Source organism: Fukomys damarensis, unplaced genomic scaffold (assembly GCF_012274545.1).
Source record: "Fukomys damarensis isolate Sample0158 unplaced genomic scaffold, DMR_v1.0_HiC HiC_scaffold_25, whole genome shotgun sequence".
Classification (NCBI taxonomy): Eukaryota; Metazoa; Chordata; class Mammalia; order Rodentia; family Bathyergidae; genus Fukomys; species Fukomys damarensis.
Genome location: NW_022900937.1, coordinates 10,159,385 through 10,166,814, shown reverse-complemented (window position 1 = coordinate 10,166,814; position 7,430 = coordinate 10,159,385). Strand labels below are relative to the sequence as shown.

The window sequence follows — 7,430 nt, the reverse complement described above, 5'->3', positions numbered from 1 at the left end:
TTCTTTAACTGAAATACCGAATAGTTTCTCTGGTGTGAAACACTGTAATAGTACACAGGATCCTAATGAGATAATTAATAATGTGAAATAGGAAGTAAAGGGCTAAAGGTGTAGGGAAAGTGGGAAGGGTGGGGGAATGGTAATAAGGGAGAGGAGAAAAATATGAGAAACTGAAAAAATGGAAATAAAGTGTTTGTAAATGGGGAGGGGAGGAGGGGGTGAAGGGAGGGCAGGGAAAGGGGAAAAAATGAGAAGCAAGACCTATTATGTAAAGGTACAGAATCCCAATGATGAATGTAACTGTACTGTATACCTAGATTGTACCAATAAACTCAATAAAAAGAAAAATAAAAGAAACCTGGTGGCTTAATTTAAAAATAAGCAAAACTACTTCAATGAATAAGCACATGGTCAACATCATTGATCCATACAGAAGTGGAAATTAAATCCATGATGAGATACTGCCATATACTCAGTTGAATAGCCAAACCTAATACTGACCATATTATGCTTTTGAGGACATGAGCAACTACATCACACATTGCTTGTGGGAGTATAATATTCAGTACATACTGACAGTGCAACCTAGCAATTTCAGACCTATATATTTACCCAAGAAAAATGACAAATGCCCCAAAAAGAATTTGTACAGGGCTGGGGATTTAGCTCAGTGGTTCTGCCACCTGCCTCGCAAGTGCAAGGTCCTCAGTTCAATCCCCAGTACCCCCCAAAAAAATGTACAGAAAGGTCACAACATATTTATTTGTAAGTCAAAGAAATACACATCAACAGACAGAGAAGTAAACACTGGTACAGAGAAAACAGACTCAGCAATAAATGACCATTGAAATGATTTCCAATGTATGCAATGACTTGGATGAATCTGAAAACACCAGAGAAGCCAGATAAAAGAGTTGATCCTGCACAATTCCATTAATATGAAGTTATTTCTGAACAGGCTAAAACTAATTTACATAGACAGAAATCGAAATCAGACAGTGTGTCCAAGAGACAGGTGGTAAGGAAAAGTGACTGCAGAGTGTAAGAACAAACTTTCATGAATGATGGACATTCTATCTTGATTAGGGTATGGTATGTGTATGTAAACAATTGTCTAAACATCTCACAACTAACTGAATTATACACTTACAACATGTACATTTTGTTGTATATGTAAAAACTACATATATATTTACACAGAGGCAATATTGTATTATATATAGTGAAATACATACATACAATAAAACCTGTACACTATAAAATACTAGATGAAATTCAATAAAAATGAAATTAAACATGCTCATACAAAGCCAAGTTTAATATATATATTTTTGGAGCTGAATCTTTTCTCATTAAACAAAATATTCAAATGATTAAATTCATGAAGTGGAAGAAGTATGGAAGGTTGGTGAGAAAAAGTTGGCCGAGGTCTTAGGTGTTAAATGATCCTCTATTCTGGTTAATTCAAGAGTCTGACCAGCAGCATCTTATACAAATACTTAAAATAAATCAGTAAAAGGGCTCTCAGGCCACTAAAGACAGTCTTTTCTACTAGTAAAACCCACTGCCTCTTAGCCTTCTCTTTAAGATGAAAACTGTTCTTCTATAGCAGAAGTTGTAACACTACAATATTTGCCTGAGGGTGGAATCCAATTTGTTACCTGTTTTTTACCAATACAGTTTTGCCAAAATAAAGCTATACACATTTGTTTGCCACATTCTATGACTGTCCTCAAGTTATAATGGCAATATGTGAGAGCTGCAACAAAGCCTAGTTATTTTAAATTGATCCTATACCACACACACACACACACACACACACACACACACACACACACTTCCTACCTATTTTCTAAAAGAACACCAGAGAAATATATACCATCTTTTACATTTATTAAATCTAGAGAATATTATTTCAATTCACCCTTAGTTGTACCATATCCAGTTTCTTAACTATTCCTTCCTTCTATGAAACCAGTTTCAGTAACTAACTAATCCTATACATGTCGGGCCAGGGATGTAGCTCAGTGGCCCCGCACGTGCCTGGTAAGTGCAATGTCCTGAGTTCAATTCCCAGAATCAATCAATCAATAAATTGATAAACATTAAAACTCCTAAACATGTTCATACTCTAGACATTAGCTGATGAGTGAGTGACTCTCAGAAAAACATGAAAATGAATTTACCAGCTAAGATTACAATGTAACCATGGTATTTATGACTCTGACACATTTATATTAACATAGTTTATTAAGACTTCAATAACTGAGCAACTAAGCTATATCCCCAGCCATTTTAAGTATTTAAAGCTGCTAGATGGTAACTTGCTCTCTTTACTTATTCTAGGCCATAATTCCATCCTATTATGTTATTTGATACAAGCTTTCCAGTTTGAAAATTATTCTCTGGATTGAAAGGAAATTGGCCCTGGAGCCAAAGACCAAAAGAGAAGATTTAGGTAGGATACAGATCTAGAAAAAGAAGCAAGAGGATGCCTAAAAGAAACCTCTCTAGAAGCAATTTAGTGAAACGCCATGGCTTATAAAAATTATAAAATGAAATCTGTATTGAAGTTTGGCTCCTTTTTCGCAAATATAAAAGTTTAGCAAGGGGGTGAAGGGAGGGCAGGGGTAAGGGGAAAAAATGAGAATCAAGACTTGTCATGTAGAGGTACAAGATCCCAACAATGAATGTAACTGTACTGTATCCCTAAAATGTACCAATAAACTCAATTAAAGCTGAAAAAAAAGTTTAGCAAATAATTATATATCTTATATAATAAAATAGAGACATATGTTCATAATATCAAAAGTAGAATAAAGTCAATATATTGCAAATGAGTCACATATTACTTGTAATATTTTAAAACACAAAACATCACCCAATACCTTCACAGAGGAAGGTATTGCCTTTCCTAACTTCAGCCCTCTATCTAGAAAAACTCCATTCTCTTCCTACCCACCTTCTCCCAGAAGAGCTTACTGGCTAGTGTACATAGCTCCTGAGTATGTTAGCGAATATAATAAAAAAGTGACCACACTAGCAATTGGACTATTCTTTCATCACATGTTGGTGGGCCAATGAGGCTATAGGAGATCTACAGGCATGAGCTCCAATCACAGCACCATTAGTAAATGACATTTTAATCTTAAGGTCACTTGCCGGTATCTTATTTTGCATTTGGCTCCAACTTGGGATCAGGATGTTTTGGAAGGGCTCGGTTCTAAAGCACATAAACTAAAACTGAAAGCCCATACAGAGAAAATTAGCATGGCTCTTGCACAAGGATAACACATATCTGTGATGGGTTTCATATTTTAAAAAGCCATTTTGTAGTACAGTTCCTCTGATTATTTTTTCCACAGTGACTTTTGTACAAAAATCATATCCCTAATGCTTTCTCCAGCACTTAGCTTGTTTCTTTAAAGTATAGCAAAAATAAAAACATTTGCAAGAATTCAGACTATTCCAGATTTGCTTTCTCTCAAATTTATTAAAACCTCTTTCCATCTAATTAGATAGCAAGTATTGCAGCTGTCAATATCTTTCCAAACACTGAACTCAGCTATTATAAAACAGTCTCTTTTAGGAATCAGATGAATTATAAACAATTAAGAGATTTGAGAACAAATACTATTGACTCTTGCTAAGAATACAGCTCATACAGCTGAAGCAAACATATAGAAGTATGCATAAATACAGCCGACCAGGCGTATGAGATTACTAAGCCTGGATCATCAATCAGTATATTTTTCAGGGGAATGGAGAGGATTAAATCTAGTTAGTAAAAGCTTCAAGGACCTTACCTTTAAAAATGGAAATACCAAGCACTAACTCCATACCTCAGGGATTAGAGCACTGGTCTTGTAAAAATGGAAATAGCACTATCCATCTTTTAAAGAGTCCACAAAATTAAATGAAATAATACATAGAAAATGCCTTGAAGTATCTGACACCTATTAGGTGCTAAATAAAAACCCAAGGTAGGGCCAAGGATTTAGTTCAGTGGTTCCGCCACCTGCCTTGCAAGCTCAAGGTCCTGTGTTCATCCCACTCTGCCAAAGTAACAAGGTAAGTATGAAATGGAACAAAACTTAAACATTTAATGTTCCTAAAAAGAACCTCTCTACAAAAACAAACCAATATTGTTCAAATTAGATGCCTGAGATAAAACCTGGGAATGTTAACTGGCATTATTTCTCATTATCCCACTAAATCTTTCTGTACGGCAACAAAAACAAAATTTTAAAATGCTTTAACAGCATAATATGACATTTAATGTCTCTTATACATTAACAGAAAGAAGAAAAGGCTCAATACACTCCAAGAGAAAAAAAGCTTCTCAGCCCTATGCATAGTACTCCATTCCCACCTGTTTCAAATCAGGATATTATTTCTTTCTAACAGCTATGCAGCATGAAAAGAATATAAGAAATATTGATTGCAAGGACTGCTACAAGAAAAAAGTAATTATTCAGAATCACAGTTCCTACCAACACAGGTCAAAATAAATACAATATACTAAATCTTAAGAGCTCTTACCTGCTAGGCTTCCATATAAAGATCAAGAACTCATTCTTGCAGAGAAAAAAAAACATTTTAAACATTTTCTGTCTTATATGAACCCACTTTCTTGTTACAGATTCTGAGGTCCTGATCTCATCCTGAACAGAATTCCTCATGTCTGAGGGAAACCTGGCCCCACCTGTACATTAAGCCACTACTAAAGTTAGTGTTTCCTGTCTTCCACTAGTCTCCTGATTATTTCACCATGACATACTCATCTCAACTTGGTCCTCCAAGCTAGAAATATCATCAAGGTTCTGCCCTAGTTCTCTGTGCCAAGCCCTCGCTTTAAACATATTTTGCCCCAATGCAAGTAGCTAACAAAGCACTCCTGTGCCTTCCCATATTTGAAACTTAATTTCCCTCCCTCTTCTACAGGGAGATTGCTAACACATCTATCATTCTCTTCTATACTGGATATCAAAGAAGCACAGAAGATAATTCTCACTTTCATTATGCTCTTGATCTAACTGAAGGATGATACAGAGTGAAATAAGTAAGCATGAAGTAAACAAAATACAACTCAAAAAAAAAAAAAAGCCAAGGTGATGGGATACTCCACCTACTTCATATAATAAAAAATTAAAATTTGTTGCCCTTGATTTAAAAAATGTTGTTCCTCTTTAGTTTTAAATTAGTTAACAAGTTAAAAAACTAAAATCGTAAAGATTTTAAAAAGATAACCCACCCCCCTCAGCTTCTTATCCACTTACTCATCCTCTTCCATGAAGTCCTCCCTGATTAACCAGAAGAAAGCTTACATTGTTCCACCTACACACACTCCCAAAGGTCTTCTACATCTGCCACCTGAAATAATATGCTTACTTAACTTTCCATATAGAAAAATAAGCCGCTTAAACAATATATCTATTTAATTAAACACATTTCCCCAGTAATCTTATCTGTCACTGCTTAAATTAGCTTGGGTAGGACATAATAGTTCTCTACTTTGTCTACTTTTAGGTGGCTTGAACACTCACAAACTTTATTGTTTGTAGCAAAAATACATTATGTGGAAATTAGGCAATAAATTAAAAAAACAGATGTCTCTCACTACTCTGACATTTTTTCCAAAGAGGAAAAAAGGTACTCTTTTAAAGAGATCCCTATCAACAATGTCAGACTTTGCCGTGTAAGATTCTTCTTGACCAGCTCCACATTTTAACAAATACAAATGCAAGGACATTGACACACTGAATTTTCTGTAGAAGGACCATTAGAGGAGTTCAATGCATCTGCCTCTGCTCCCACTCCAATTATCAGCAGGCTTTCCACTGATCTCCTGCCTGCATCTGTTAACAATGACCATATAAATACAACACACATGACCTAGATTTTTCTGGAGTATTCCTATCTCACATGTGAGATGTCATATGTATCTGCATCTCACATGTGAAGTTGTCATAAGTATAATTAAATTGACTGGATTTTAATAATTTTTAGACTTTGTAAATTTTTTAAAGTTTAATTCCTTTAATTAAAGGAATTAAATAATTCAAAACACATAGTCACTACATTTATACTAAAAGAGAGTGAGCTTTTTTTTCCCTACCTACCAGTACTACCAGTAGTGAACAAAATAATTCTGGAAAACTTTCACTGCTGCTTTCTAAAAAGTTACATTTTGTCCAGGGCTAGCGATCATATTAGAACTCGGCCTACTTTCTCCTTAGATTACTAAAGTTCAACTTTCCTACCAAGCAATCAACTCCTTATTACACGGCAACCAAATCCTCTAAGTTTAGTCTTGACTTCCTTACTAAAGTCAATTTAATTCTAAGCCTCAGATCTTAGACCTTTCACTACATTCAAGATTTCCATCCCCATACCTCAGCACACAAAGGGCTTCCCTACTTCATCAACATCAAAAGCAGTATTTTATGCTGGTGCTATTTCAATCTCTCTTCTTTGGTATGTAACTGTTTTGCTTTTCTAATAGTTATTTTTTAATGGCCTTTCAAGATTCCTGGGTGAAAATGCAAAGTTTAACAATACTCACTAAAGAGCTCTGGATATACAGAGGCCAGCCAAATTAACTGGGTATCCTTTTCTTTCTTCCCCAGATTGTACTATCTGGTGGTCCTCTCCACTAAAATTGGGAGTACAAGATTGTGTTTTGTGTATACTTAAGTCCATGTAGTAATGCTATACAACAGTCTCACCAGGAGGAATTCAATCCAAGCACAAACCTGAATAATGTACACTTCCTAAGTTTGCTTTCAGTTTAATTTTTTTTCTATTAACAACTCTTGAGTTGAGTACCCCTGTATACCTATATTGACACATATTTGCAAATATATCTAAAAGAAACAATATTGAGCTAGAGTAAAGCATTACTCTACAAACATTTAATTATTTTTAGCTTTGTAGGCAGTATGGTTTCTAGTGCAACTACCCAATTCTACCTTACAGAATACTGTTTCAAAATAGCTTGAAAAGAGGTTTCTGAATGCTCTCATATAAAAAAATGATGTTTATGGTACAAATATGCTAAATAGACTGACATTATCCAATATACACATACTGAGACATCAAGATGTCCCTTCAAAATATGTACAGGCATTGTGTCAATAAAAGTTTAAAATGAAACTAAGTCATACTACTTAGTTCTTGAGGGCAGGGCACTACCCAACTCTGCCTTCCAGTGCAAAAGCTGCAATAGAAAAAAGAAAATACAAATAGATGTGGCTATTTACAATAAAACTTTATTTACAAGAGGCAGCAAGTCAGATTTAAGATTTAGCCCAAGGGCAATACAGTGACTCTCATGCTAGAGGTAATAAACATTAAATGGCCTTGCTAGGCTAAAGGGTATAGAGTACGCCCTTTATCTACAGGAATACTTTTTTTTTGGGGGGGGGGGG

General features: G+C 35.1%; 1 protein-coding gene and 1 non-coding gene across 6 annotated transcripts in view; one reads left to right on the top strand and one right to left on the bottom strand.

Moving 5' to 3' along the window:
* Positions 1 to 7,430, bottom strand: part of Tcf12 (transcription factor 12) — a 363,012-nt gene that overhangs the window by 254,776 nt on the left and 100,806 nt on the right. The gene's annotated exons all lie outside the window — the stretch shown is intronic.
* Positions 3,214 to 3,320, top strand: LOC117283401. The gene has a single exon (XR_004514378.1). It is a non-coding gene; the product is annotated as a U6 spliceosomal RNA (small nuclear RNA).